The sequence below is a fragment of the Heliangelus exortis genome, chromosome 13, assembly GCF_036169615.1.
Source record: "Heliangelus exortis chromosome 13, bHelExo1.hap1, whole genome shotgun sequence".
NCBI classification, from domain to species: domain Eukaryota; kingdom Metazoa; phylum Chordata; class Aves; order Apodiformes; family Trochilidae; genus Heliangelus; species Heliangelus exortis.
The window spans coordinates 16,490,338-16,505,055 of record NC_092434.1 but is presented as its reverse complement, the minus strand read 5'-3'; the positions used below and the strand labels follow the sequence as shown (position 1 = coordinate 16,505,055).

At 49.0% G+C, this 14,718-nt stretch overlaps 1 protein-coding gene across 2 annotated transcripts in view; it reads right to left on the bottom strand.

The window, feature by feature from the left end:
- Nucleotides 1-14,718, bottom strand: part of GNAO1 (G protein subunit alpha o1) — a 141,559-nt gene that overhangs the window by 54,237 nt on the left and 72,604 nt on the right. The gene's annotated exons all lie outside the window — the stretch shown is intronic.

The window sequence follows — 14,718 nt, the reverse complement described above, 5'->3', positions numbered from 1 at the left end:
GGGCTGAGGGAGCTGGGGGTGTTGAGGCTGGAGAAGAGGAGGCTCAGGGGAGACCTCATCACTCTCTCCAACTCCCTGAAAGGAGGTTGGAGCCAGGGGGGGTTGGGCTCTTTTCCCAGGCAACTCTCAGCAAGACAAGAGGGCATAAGAGGTCTCAAGTTGTGCCAGGGGAGGTTTAGGTTGGACATTAGAAAGAATTTCTTGATGGAGAGGGTGATCAGACCTTGGAATGGGCTGCCCAGGGAAGGGGTGGATTCTCCATCCCTGGAGATATTTCAAAAGAGCCTGGATGTGGCACTCAGTGCCATGGGCTGGGAACCACGGGGGGAGTGGATCAAGGGTTGGACTTGATGAGCTCTGAGGTCCCTTCCAACCCAGCCAGTTCCATGATTCTATTACCCTTACCCAAGCAGTAAAACACCTGGAGATCACATCTGGAACTGACACCAGGTTGGGAGGGGACAGGCTCCCCCATGCCAGCCCAGATGCTTGCCTGCAGCTGCCCTGCTCTGCCCTTCCCTCTCCTGCATGTCCCATGGGAAAGACTAAAAGCTCAGGATCATGACACCAAGAGAGCTGCTGGAGCTTTCTTTCAGTGTCCCAGGAGGAAGCACAGATGTCTTGGGAAGGTGACAGGCCAGGAGCTCCTCCAGAGCTGGCTTGTGGCTCCTCAGCAGCACATGGAGCTCCACCAGGCTTCCAGTATAGGAGGGGAGGAAGAGGAAGGCTGGGGGTTTGCCCTGGGGTGGCCAGGGAGGGATGGAGGACAGTGGGGTGCTGGTCTCTGCCCTAGGCTGGAGCCAGCCTTGGGCTTATGGTCTCCCTCTCCTTTTCCTCAGAGACTTTTTGGGATGATGAACAACCCAGCTGGTGCTGTCTTGCCTGATGTTAAAGCCTTTTACTTAACTAATGTCTTTCCTTTGTACCTTCTCTCAGTCAATACCATGTGAGGAAGAGGTTTGCAGAGGGAACTGCTCCTCTCACACTTTTTCTGTGGGCAGAGCAGCTCCATCCACATGGATGGACAACTCCTATTTATTATTCATCTCGGGACACCATCTGAGCAGCTTTTGAGACGACAAAGTTTGCTTCCCCTCCTTGAAATGGTTTGAATTTCATTTAACCACAGAAAATCCCTTTGAAATTGGGAGCAAGGCTGCCTTTTGGTCCCTGTCACCCTGCCCTGGGTGCTGAGATGGGAGTCTGCCTCTGCCTCCAGCCAGAGGGTGAGAGGAAATGGTCTCTAGTGGCATCAGAGGAGATTTAGATTAGATTTTGGAAGAAACTGCTTCACTGAAAGAGTAAGCAAACATTGGCACAGGCTGCCCAGGGAGGTGGGGAATCACCACCCCTGGAGGTATTTAAAAAAGCCAAAGTGGTGCTGGGGGACATGGTTTAAGCACTGGACTGGGTAGAGCTGGGTTACTGGTTGGTAGATGTTCAATATTCTCAATGTTCTTAAAGGTCTTTTCCAGCCAGAAGGATCCTGTCCTGCAGGGAAGTGCAGCAGGCAGAGGGCAGGCTGGGACTGGGACAGCTGGGGACAACCAGGCTGATGTGGCACTGCTGCTCCTCTTCCCAGAGGACTCTCTGAGCCTCTGGGGGATGGACCAGCAGGGACAAGACATGAATTTCAGCATCAAGTAAGTGTAGGACTTGGCTGTTTGTATCAAAACCATTACAGCCATCCCACCTTTTTTGCCCAGGTCTTACAGGTATCCACTGAGCATACTGCAAGTGTGATGATTTTCTGACCTGAACTCATCTGCAGTGCTCCTGGATCACCTTACAGAGCTTTAGCTTTCATCCTTACATGCCTGAACTTCACTTTTACACGAACTGATTCCCACAGACCAAGTTTCCACTTGCAAACACTCTTTCAAAGTGTTCAGCCCCACTTCCATGTGACATATCTTGTATGCTTGGTGCCACACAACACAACTGGCTGTCAAAAATTAGTTCATAATATTAATACAAGGGTTGGGATTTTCCAAAGCACATGGTATTGGCCTAACCTGGCTCACACTGAGCTCAGCTGTAGGTTGTTATCAACGTGGAACAATGAAAGTTCCTGAAAATCCCATTACTTGGACATAGCAAGAGAGAAACTGGACTTTGCAGGGTGGCTTGTTAAAAATTCTCACCTAGGTGTCTTTAAAAATGTTATTAATGGCAAAAGGTTATTAATGGCATCTGCATGGAGAGCCTCATCATTATGTATGAATGAATAAACAGTATTGATTGATTAAGAAAAATAATTTGTAGAATAAATTAGAGCTAAACTACAGCAAGCTGGGTTACCAGGTACCTCTTCAGACTCTTTGCTGGCTGGGATCTCGTGGTATTTTAGCATTTCAAGAGGCATCAACAGGAGACAACACAGCTTGCAGGACCACATCTTGGTCCTAAGAAGATCAGGTGCTGAGGACACACTGAGCACCCCTTCCTGAAAACCTGCCTGCCCTGTCATTTTCTGTGCTGCCCTTCTGTTTCAGATGGCTCAGCTCACTTGCTTGCACTTGACACACACACACACCAACCCCAGGCTGGCTTCCAGCCCCTCAGCCCAGGGCCAGACAATACACCCTCACATCTCTGCAGATACAAATTGTCAAGCTTTCCACTTCCCTTTGAGCTGATATCTTCAGAGTAATAGGTCAAGCTGGAAATGCATTTCTAAACCATGTTTGCCTATCAGAAAAAAAAGGTCTCCATTGCTCTCTGCAGCTCCTTATGAGAGCCCAGTAATGAGGCCATTGATGGAGCAGTGCTATGTTCTTTTGTCCCTGCCAAAACCCTGCTCCCTCCTATTCAGCTCAACAAGATGTGAGGGCCTCGTGCTGCCAAGCTGCCTTTCAGCTGCCAAAGGAAAAGGAGATCATCACATGAGTGAAAGGGTCCCTGTGCCAGGCTCTGTTCCCAGCTCCAAGCTCATAGTTACAACACCCTTGGGCTGGACTGGTTGGCTCCAAGTAGGTCCTGCTCTGCCCATCCCAGGGGCTGAGCCTCTGGCTGGGCTGTTCCTGGGTGCCTCAGTGAGCCCACCTTGGAGGGCTGCCCCATTGATCCCTCCTCCCAAGGCACACCACGGCCTCTGCTCGTTAGGATTTGATTTGATTTGATTTTTTCCTTCCTTTCTGCAGTGCCAGCTTCCTATCTCTCCCCTCTTTATTTCCCACACCAAGGAGAAAAGCCTCATGCTGTGCTTTTCACATGCCCTGGCCCCTCAGTGGCCAAGCGTGTTTGAAGTCATCTTTTTAAAAGTTGGGTTTTTTTTTTTTTTTTTTGCCTCTGTTTCAAACTCTGCTGCATCAGAAAGGAGAGCAGGCTGCTCATTTTCCATGTCAATCTTTCCAGCATGCTATGGGTCCCTCTCCTGCTGGGTGGTCAGGGATGTTGATGGCATGGGTTGGGCAGTAGCTCTGAGCTGCTCCCCTCCCATGGATGCCAGGTGAGGATGGGGGTTTGGTGTTGGCTTCATCCTGATCTGCTTCTCCAGGATATTCTTCCACCTCTTCATTTTTAGCACTGGTCTTAAGTATTTAGAGCATAAAATGACTAATTTGCCTCTCTGCAGCAGCTACAGTTCGAGGCCATTTGGGAATTGCTGAAGTTATTTCTCACCTACAGCCCAGTGAGTTTAGCAGAGAGATTGTACATTTCTGTACTGCTCTGGATACCAAATAATTTTGTCCAAACTGCTTATTTACCAGGGAGCCTCCACCGTGCAGAGGACCAGGAGGCAGCTACTGCTGGGGTTAAACCCCACGAGCAGCAGTTTAGGCTGAATAACACCAAGTTATCCATTTCAGCTGGAGCTGCTCCAGTGCTTTTGGCATTTCGAGAGCTCACAGACACCACAAAGATTATTTAAGGAGGCAAATAATAATTTGCATGCTTTGGAGGTCAGCCACGGCACCACTGGAAATCTCTCTGCTCTTGTGAAAAAAGGGCCACAGGTCCTTCAGAGGTCATGGCCACTCAGCTGCTCAGGGTTGTATCTCTCCTCCCAGCACTGGGCTTCTCACACTGAAGGGAAAAGCAGGCCAACCCTGAGCTGGGGAAGGATGCTGTGGCCCTGCATCCCTCCTCTGAAGCTGCCCTTCCTCAGAAGGCCCTCCTGAGCAATCTCTCCTGGAGCACACTGATCCCATTGGACCTTTGGATTGGTGTGGTTACCCGGTACCAAACCTGCAGTGCCAAGGTGCCATGTCTCTGGCAGTGCTGCCCTGCTGTGATGTGGAAGTGGCTCAAGAGATTTGCAGCAGTTCTGCTCCCAATCTTGGCACAGGAGATAAAATGAGGATGTGCCACATCCTCATTTGGATGAGGATCCACATCCTCCCCTCCTCATGAGGGGAGCCCATGTTCCCCTGCACCACAGCCCATCATCTCTGCACTGCTGCAGGCCCCACACCCCTGGTATTCCAGTGCTTTCTTGAAGTCCATGCAAAGGCTCTTCTGCTCTCTGGCTGGACTGGGAATTGTCTGGCTGCATCTGTAGCTAATGCTCTGCTGGAGCCTGAGAGGTGAGTTGGTCTCCTTCTTCAGGTCACTGTCTACAGCAGGCAATGTTGTGTTATCCCAACTTCTGCTTTATTGCCATGGGTCTGGCAAGTCTTGGGTTCAAATTTCATTTGCACACTCTGCACACTGCTGGGTTCAGGGTAAGGAACTCCTAAGGCACTGGGTCATAGAATCATAGAATCATAGAATAGGCTGGGTTGGAAGGGACATCAAGTCCAACCCTTGCTCCACTCCCCCCGTGGTTCCCAGCCCATGGCACTGAGTGCCACATCCAGGCTCTTTGGAAATATCTCCAGGGATGGAGAATCCACCCCTTCCCTGGGCAGCCCATTCCAATGCCTGAGCACCCTCTCCAGAAAGAAATTCTTTCTAATGTCCAACCTAAACCTCCCCTGGCACAACTTGAGACCTCTTGTGCCCTCTTGTCTTGCTGAGAGTTGCCTGGGAAAAGAGCCCAACCCCCCCCTGGCTCCAACCTCCTTTCAGGGAGTTGGAGAGAGTGATGAGGTCTCCCCTGAGCCTCCTCTTCTCCAGCCTCAACACCCCCAACACCCCCAGCTCCCTCAGCCCTTCCTCACAGGACTTGTGCTGGATCCCTTCCCAGCCTCCTTGCTCTTCTCTGGACCTGCTCCAGCACCTCAATCTCCTTCCTGAGCTGAGGGGCCCAGAACTGGACACAGGACTCAAGCTGTGGCCTCCCCAGGGCTGAGCACAGGGGCAAAAGTACAGGGTCCTGCAGCAAGCATCCTTCTGGGGTTGTGGTGTCAGGTTCTCCACTGACTTCTGTGCCCTGAGCCAAGTTTTGCTTCCTTCACAGGAGTGCTTATTCCCCTCTCCTCACCCTGAGCCATGTTGCTTTCACCTGCCTGGCCATCAACAAACCAGAGTTTGGGTCACATTGTGCATCTGCCCACCCTCACTGCTCCTCAGCAAGCTGTTGGTTTGGTTTTTTTTTTCCATTCTTCCTTCTTCTTTCTGCGAGGAGAAACTCAACCCCCCCTTCAACATTAAGGGCTTGTAAAATGTCAGCTGGAAAAAAAAATCCATTCATAAACTACACAACCAAACTCTCCCTTCCATCCCAGCAGGCCAGCCTGATAGATTCATAATTTAATAAGCTTTTCTATTTTAATGTTGACTGTCCTCATCTCCAAGTTCGGGTGGTGAACACTGGCAGGGTTTTTCTGTGTTTGTAAATATTTCCCTGCTGCTGTGAAGAGGCTGTTTTTCTTCTCCCTTGGATGAAGATGGCTGCTCTGCCAGCTCACCATGGAAGTTTAGGAGCATTCCAAAACCTCTGTCCTACATAAATATGATTGTATTTCACCTGATAGGGTCCTGCTAGTTCAATCATTCAGGAGGTTGTTGTTTGAAGTGCTCACGGCCAACAGTGTTTTGGCTATTACAGCTCAAAAAAAGGGGAAGAAGGGTGAAGGAAAAAAAAAACAAAACGTGGGGATGATGGAAACCTCTTTAAATGATGGAGCTTATGTGCTGAGATCATGAAGGTATAAACAGGGCACTGCCAACCAGCAGGTCTGGCCCCAGGAGGACAGGGCCAGCTGCATGCAGCTCTCCAATTTATTCCCTGGCAATTGCTTTCTTGCTGCTGCCCTAACTTATTACACTCCAAAAGATTTCTGAAGTGTGTTTATTTAAGAGAGATGAATCCAGAGGCTCTGGAAGGGGAGAGGAGCTTTCCAAAGGAATCCATCCTGGCCATGAAACGATTTGTTTCTCTCATTAACCCCTCAGGGCAAGGAAGAGGTGGGGGCACACTCAGTGCTTACGCATACAGGGAATTTCGACTGGATGGAGGCAGAAGGTTATGAGGCATTTCTGTGCTTTTCCTTCCTCCTCGGTGTCAAGCTGGAAGAGGGAGCTATGTTGTGGGGGTGGCATATCTTTTGGGAATGATAACTTCTGTGCCCAGCAGCAAAAATGGGAAGAGCTCCCCAGCTGCAGAAGGGTGTGCGTTCCCCTGACGCTAAAGCTTCTCACCAAATCCAAACATTTCAGCCTCCTTTTAGTAAATCCCCCACTTTCTCCCAACAACTTTGTGTCATCAGTACAGGAAAGCACCTAAATCCTCACCTTCAAGCCTATTAAGAAATGTAGTTCTGGTACTGCACAGTCCAAAGAGAGACCTGGCACAGGCGCTGCACCTTCCTGTGGGGCTTGGGCCCCAGCAGCTGACAGAGCTCTGACTTCCTGAGCTGTTTTCAGGCATCTCAGTGATGATGCAACTGTACATATCTCTATCTCTGTCCTTTACTCTTTACTGATTCATTCTGTTCTCCAAGCAAATGTGCAAAATGATTTTTGCTTTTTTTTTTTTTACACCTAAAAATTGCAGGAGCAAACGAGCTGCCTGCACAAGCCCTGTGTTTGAAAGGTGGCTGTTGGATCTTTAGGAAGGCATCAAGAGGCAGATGTTGATCTGCCCAGGCCCAGATGGCTTCACATCACAGTTAGATATAATGGATAAACCTTTCTACCCTGTAAAAGTGTGTTTTGGGTGTGTGTGTCTCACAACCAGTCACCTTCACTTGCATTTTGGAATTGCCCACGAGGGACATGGTGCTCCTACTTCTAGTGCAAGGCTGATGAATGGCACAGCCCACGTCTCCTGTGGGTTACCACAGGATGAAAAAGCCATATCATCTTGTCATTGATCCAGCTCCAGATAAGAAGTGGTTGTTTTCCTATTGCTTTGATCCTCTGTGTGATGATGCTCAGCACTTTGTGGCACCCACAGACCCCATCTTGCTTCCACTTCAGTTCAGAAGCAGGGACAAATAATGGGAAGCACTGGATCCCAGGGCTGCCAATGGAAAAGCACCTTCAACACCACCAGGGCTGGCAATAGAGCAGCAATTATTAGTTTTTTATGATGAGTGAAACATGGTTTCCCCTGCATTTGTAAAAACTTCTTATGGCACCGAGGAGAAGCCCCAACATCCAGCTGACTCCAGTGACCCCAGGACTGGCAAAACCAAACAGACATCTGGTGTCAAGAAAGAAAAAAGGAGCCTGAGTTAATCACAGAATCATAGAATGGGCTGGGTTGGAAGGGACCTCAGAGCTCATCAAGTCCAACCCTTGCTCCACTCCCCCCGTGGTTCCCAGCCCATGGCACTGAGTGCCACATCCAGGCTCTTTTGAAATATCTCCAGGGATGGAGAATCCACCCCTTCCCTGGGCAGCCCATTCCAATGGCTGAGCACCCTCTCCAGCAAGAAATTCTTTCTAATGTCCAACCTAAACCTCCCCTGGCACAACTTGAGACCTCTTGTGCCCTCTTGTCTTGCTGAGAGTTGCCTGGGAAAAGAGCCCAACCCCCCCCTGGCTCCAACCTCCTTTCAGGGAGTTGGAGAGAGTGATGAGGTCTCCCCTGAGCCTCCTCTTCTCCAGCCTCAACACCCCCAGCTCCCTCAGCCCTTCCTCACAGCACTTGTGCTGGATCCCTTCCCAGCCTCCTTGCTCTTCTCTGGACCTGCTCCAGCACCTCAATCTCCTTCCTGAGCTGAGGGGCCCAGAACTGGACACAGGACTCAAGCTGTGGCCTCCCCAGGGCTGAGCAAAGGGGCAGAATCCCTTCCCTGGACCTGCTGGCCACGCTGTTCCTGAGCCAGCCCAGGATGCCATTGGCCTTCTTGGCCACCTGGGCACACTGCTGGCTCCTCTTCAGCTTCCTGGCAATCCAGACTCCCAGCTCCCTTTCTGCCACTCTCTGCCCAGCCTGGAGCTCCCCATGGGGTTGTTGTGGCCAAAGTGCAGGACCTGGCACAAACATCATCTCTCCTTCTAACCCTGAAGTGATGAGGGATCACCCAGTGTTCAGGGTTTTGATCTCTGGCAACAGGCTTTGCCATCCCAACACTTCTCATGCCTTGCAACGTGGCAAAGCTATTAAAAAGTTTAATTTTGGTCTCAGTGCTGATCAGTTCAGTGGGAATTCTCACTTCATCAAACTTTCATGTTTTCCTTGTAAATTTCAGAAAGATCAGCAATTGGCCTGATAATTGAATTTTCAGATCGTGCATCAAAGGAATTCTGCCATGCCTGGGATAAGCAGCAGTCTGCCTCTGGAAGCCCAAACAACCCAAATGGAAAATTCTGCAGAATTTAGATAAAGATTTGAATATACTGCAGGGGAGCTAAGAATAGACAGTATTATTTATATCGTCAAAGGAAGTGGCTGAAATCACAGAGATCTTCAGAGAGCAGAGCTGCTCAGACAGCTACGTACAGGACTTGTGTTCATGGAGCTGAAGTGGAAAGCTACTGACACCTCAGCACTGCCTCCCTGGGCACCATTTCATGCAGGAGGCCTTTCCCTCCTGGAAGACACACTCAGGATCCATCTCCACTGCTCTGGATTCTCATGGGCTGTACCTGTCCCATGGCTCTGGCAGAAAGCTTTTTCTCAGAGATTCATTAGTGTTTTCCCATTGAGTTATTCTCTAGGTCCACTTCTCCTCTCTCAGAAGTTGATTTATGACTAGATCAGAGAATAAAATGAATCAGCTAGTGGGAAAAATTCAAAATATCCTTTTAATTAAAAATAAAAGAAAATAGAGGCTTCATAGCCATAACAGATGACTGCATTCCTCTGAAGCTCACATACTTTAAGAACTGTGCCCCTCTCTCCTGGGACCATGGCAGCACCACTTAGTTCTTCCCGTGCTTCAGATGCCTTCAAGCTCAGAAGCATTTCCAGAAGTACAATAAATGCCTGCTTTAAGTTCTTTTTAAATTTTTCTCTCTTTCCTCAAGTATATTTCTTGTCTCTTCAGTGACACTTTTCACCTTCCCCTCTGATTTCCCACCTCTCTACTTGAAGGAAAAGTACAGGGATGGAAGGGTCCTGGTTTTGCTCTCACACAGCTTCCAGCTCCACTGGCTTGGCTGAAATTGCTCCTCTTTATGCTAAAATACAAGTGAGGAGCCTCATGGGGCTGCACCTCTGCTCCTCCTCTGTCTGGGTGATACCTTCTCCCACCAAGAGAAGGAAACCAGGGCGTGTGAGATGAAGGCTGGAGCATTCCCATCTGCAGGAGCAGGAGACAGATGCTTGGTGGGAAGCACGCCTGGAGCCTGGATCTGCTTCCCTGGGAGGAACAAGCAGTGCCAACCACATCCAGCATCCAGGACTCCCCTCTTCCAAGGTGAGGAGCAGGGGCTGCTTTCACACTGCCTACATGGGCCTGGCTGAGGTGCCACCAGCCTCTTCTAGGCACTGTAGTCATTGCTTGCAAAGGAGGTGATCACTCATCACTCTCTTTAGGGTTAGGAGAGATGATGTTTGTGCTAACTCAGGCTTCTTTTTTTCTTTCTTGACATCAGATGTCTGTTTGGTTTTGCCTGTCCTGGGGCCACTGGATGCTGGGGCTTCTCCTCGGTGCAATAAGAAGTTTTTACAAATGCACCAACAGATTTTGGCAAGTGGTTCTCCCCGTGCCATGTTTCATCTGTATTAAGTTCTCCCACTTAGGCAGTATCAAGTGTTTACATTAGAGTAATGATAAAATATCCTCCTTTAATTTTTTTCCCACTCATATTGATTTTCCTCTCACTTCCACTTACTAGCTGAGCACTGCTATTGCCATGTAGCAAAAATTCAAACTGTTTCCTTCAGATTGTCACTGTCAAAAACCCCAGTAGAACCAATTTCCTTGAAAATTGTGAGATTTTTAAGAAAGCTGCCTTTTTTGACAGAATATTACTTTCAGGGAAATAAATAAAATTGGATGGAGTGCGTGTGCTGGCATTGGCTCAGCTCCTTCCACCTAGGGGAAGGAGAGTTGTTTTTAAATGCAGCCACTTCAATGTGCAGGCAAAATGGGGCTCTGATTTGTTTTGATGATTAAATGTCCAAAACTGTCAGTTTGCTGCCCATCACAGGGAGTATGTTGGTGTCAGACAGCAAGAAGGAAAGGCTATCCTTGAACAGTGACAGAAGACCATGAAACCAGCTACCTCCAGCTGCATCTACCACCTGCCACTGCTGGGCTTGGTGGTCATTCCCACCCCATGCACAATCCCTCTGTCAAGGTTAAAGGCTCCCAGACACTGTGGACATAACCAGCTGCAGACCCATAAACCTGTAGGGAAGAGCTTATTACTAGCTCCTTCTGCTAAGAGCAGAAATTCTGTGCTAAATGAGCAGAATTCAGGCAGCTTTTGCTGAATACAAGTGTTGAAGTTGCAACAAGTATCTCAGATACTCTTGCCCAGGTGCCATGGGGAGCACCTGTGTGGTTCTGCTGCATGCAGAGCAGCAATCCCCAACTTCATCCTTCAGCATTGCAGGGGTGATGCCACCTCTCACATCACACATTCCCCTGTCCTCTTTTCCATTTACTGCATTTCAAGGGGGAGATGGGCAAAATGAAAAGGCTCTGCACTGGTTTACCACGGTGTCCTCAAAAGGGGAGAGCCCAGGTGCAGGGTCAGGATGGTCCTTGGCCTGCTTGGGTCCCCCAGTCACTGTGGTTACTGGGTGCTGTGGGAGGGAAGGGGTGGTTGTGTAGATGAGACACAGCTGGGCTGACAGGCTGGCAGCACTTTCTTCTCAAAAGAAGAAAGTTCTCTTTTCCCAGGCAGCTCTCAGCAAGACAAGAGGGCACCAAGAGGTCTCAAGTTGTGCCAGGGGAGGTTTAGGTTGGACATTAGAAAGAATTTCTTGCTGGAGAGGGTGCTCAGGCATTGGAATGGGCTGCCCAGGGAAGGGGTGGATTCTCCATCCCTGGAGATATTTCAAAAGAGCCTGGATGTGGCACTCAGTGCCATGGGCTGGGAACCACGGGGGGAGTGGAGCAAGGGTTGGACTTGATGAGCTCTGAGGTCCCTTCCAACCCAGCCCATTCTATGATTCAAAAGGGAGGTGGAAGCTAAGGAGAAGTAGGTGGTTTGGAGGTGATGACAAAGAATTGGCAGAGGGAAAGGGTGCTCCCAACAGCACCTTACTTTCCAGAGCAGCATGTGTAACATCACACCCCAGGCAGCAGCAGGGATGTGTGTGTACCCCAAGCCAGCTCTTCCCCCATGCAGCTCACACAGCAGCTGTGTTTTTCCAAGAAAATGTCAGGGGAACAAACTGCTGTGAAGGCCCAAGTTGCATTCATTCCTCACACACTCCTGGGGAGCATGATAAAGATAAATTCTCCTAAGTTACCAGGTAGCACAGACACGGTGGAACAGCACTGGGTGCATCCCCATGGGACACACCTTACATCCAAACCATGCTCCCAGCACCCTGTGGGCTCGCTGGAAAAGCCTAGGAAAAGGCAGGTGAACAGGGGTTAACCAAACTGACAGGCATCTCCTGTACCAGCACAAGCAAGGTGGACAGAGAGGTGTGGGATTTAGAGAGCTGGGGAGCAGTCCCTGTGCCCACAACCAGTAACAGCTACAGCCAGTGACCACCTCAGGTTGCTGTGTCAAATATTCTGGGTGCAGCCTTGACAGGGACCTGCATCAGGTGGTGGCACAGTCAGTGCTACCCATCTACTACTGATGGTTAGCAGAGCCACACAGATGGCAGGATGAGTGCACCAGGGGGACTTTTCATTCTGTGAGACTGAGGAGTGCAGGATGATGGAGAGCTGGGCAGATGCAGGGTAGCCCCCTCTTGCTGTCTCTGATAACTCAAGGGCTCCATGTAGGAGAGGAGTGTTTAAATGTAGCAATTAAGGCTTCTTCTAAAGCTTCCATGCTCTGGAAGGGGCTTCTGACAAGTAATAACAGATTAGCAGAGCACAGAGGGGTTTGGAAGCTCCTGACAGCAGAATTATTCTCTTTAAGATGGAGCTGTTGATAGGCAACCAAGTTAAAAGTTGGAGGGATACAGCTCTTTCCCTTCACCATCATCCTTCTCTTCTAACTCTTTCAGACTGTGTGCAATAGCTCCTCACAAACAGCCACTTCTCTGAAGCTGGAGAGGAAAACATAACCATTACCCAAGTTGTCTGTCCCCAGTCAATTCTGCCTGCAGCCTGGCTGGTCCTCTCCAGCCAGCTCTTAGTCTGGAGGCAGCTCTGTGCCCTCTCCTGAAGCAGAGTGGGGCATAGGTCATAAATTTGAGACTAAGAAGCTGTATTTTAGACACTTTTCTTTGGGAGAATAAGCTTTATCACTTCCACAAGCAAGGCTTTTCTGGGCTCTGGCTCAGCTGCTTGGGAACAATGTGGGAAGAACTTCTGGTGTTAGGGTTCCTGAAACTGAGAGCATTGAGGAGCTCAGATGGGGAGGAAAGGGAAACCCATGAAGCTGCAATCTAAGCCACAGTGTTGCTTTTCTAAAAGTTCCTGAAGAAAAGGACAACAGCAAACTGTACCATAAACTAGAGGTTGGAGCCTTGGGAGCTCCTTGGACTTTGACTTCTGAACTCCTTTTTATGTCTCTTTGCAGCTACTTTCTGCTCTGTTACAATATTCAGATCTTGCTTTGACTATGTGCAATTTCCCTGCTCACCTTCTGGAAACACAAAGCTGTTTTGCCAGCCTAAGGCTGCTCAGCAATCCACTGGCCAAATCCAGCCAAAAAATGTCCTCAGACAACCCCACGATGGTGCCCAGGACTTTCAACAGCAAGTGCTACAGGAAGCACAAAAGAAACAGCAGATTTCCTACTGGACCATGCCCTAACTTAAGGCATTGTTCAGAATGAAAGCCCTTTTTATCTCACTTAAGCTTAATTGCACAAAACAATAAAAGCTTCCACCCTCACTCAGCTGCAGCCCCAGCTCCTCCAGCAGTGCAGAGGACAGGGGATTTGCAGCCAGGTATGAGGAGTTCCCAAGCTGGTGGACTAAACCACTTGTAACTCTTCAGGTCTGCTCTGTTTTTAATGCCTGTGTATCAACAGCATGAGCCTTGAAGATTTGTTGGAACAGGCAGTGGGAGGCAGAACTTGGTCTGAAACACCCTGGGTAAGGTCACAGCTCCAAACTGACCTGAGCCCATGACTCAGGGTGTGTGTCAGCAGCACAGAAAATTTTACTTTAAGGTCAAGTTCAAAATCAGAAGATTTGAACATTATGAGAAATTACTTGAAAGACTACAGAGGAGTAACCTGAAGTAGAGACTTAGCTACAAGAAATCCAGAGGCATCCCCAGAGGCAGGAGGACATCAGAATGTTACAGCTGAACAGGCAAATATTGCAACAGATGCTCAGAGACCTTCCCATCCAGGACCAGGCAGATGAGTTTGAAGATGTCAGCAGTGACCCAACAGACCACCAGCAAGGAGTGCTCCATGAGAGATCACTTACATGGGCAGAAAGTCCTCAGCTGTTTCAAACCTTGCCTCAACTCCTCAGGCTAGATAGCAAAGGCAAAGGGTGAAAGTTGGGAGGTGTGGAGGCAGAAGGCAGAAAGAAGGCTACAAACACAAGAATTGAGCACTGTCTCACTTCTGAGTCCTCTTTAATGTGAGGAACACTCTGCTGGAGTTTTCTCTCCCTGCCAGTCTGGCATAAACCCAAATTACAACTGGACAATAACTTGCAAAGATTTTTTCCCCCTTGATCCCTTTACTGATATAATGAGGAGCTCAAGTGCTACAATAAGCTTGAAGTAAAGATCAGGCAAGCAAAGCTTGTTATGAGGTGGGAATGGCCACTGACTACTTGGACAGCTTGACATAATTGACCTCAGTGGAAAGAAAAAGGCTGAGAAACCTAAAAGAGAAGCTATAGGGTGTTGAGGGGTTAAGAGATAGCACAGGAGGTTTGTTGGCTGCTTCTGCACATACACAGCAATGGGTGAAGACACAGATTTTCAGATTTCATCCCTCCAATTGGTTACAGGTCAGGCTATCACCTCATCTTGGATCATCCCACTCAACATGCTGGGTCCCACAAAACTGCTGGGTCAGTTTTCCCAAAACGCTGAACTTCTTCCTTTGATTTTTGCTGCAACAGCTCCTCTCCACACAAGCAAAAGCTGCAAGTGCCAAAGTTCAAGAATCAAATCAGACCCACATTTACCTGAGCAGGATGCTATAATTTAAAATCTTTTGCAGGGAAAAAAAACCCAGGGTTAGCCAAAAATATAGTTATTCCATTCGGCTTGGCATCATTATCCCAAATAGGAAAAACATTTGGGGACCTCTTTTATGTGCTAAATATTTCATTCAGTCCTGCAGTGCAGTGACTCCCTAAACCTTTCGTGAGCTGAGCTCTGC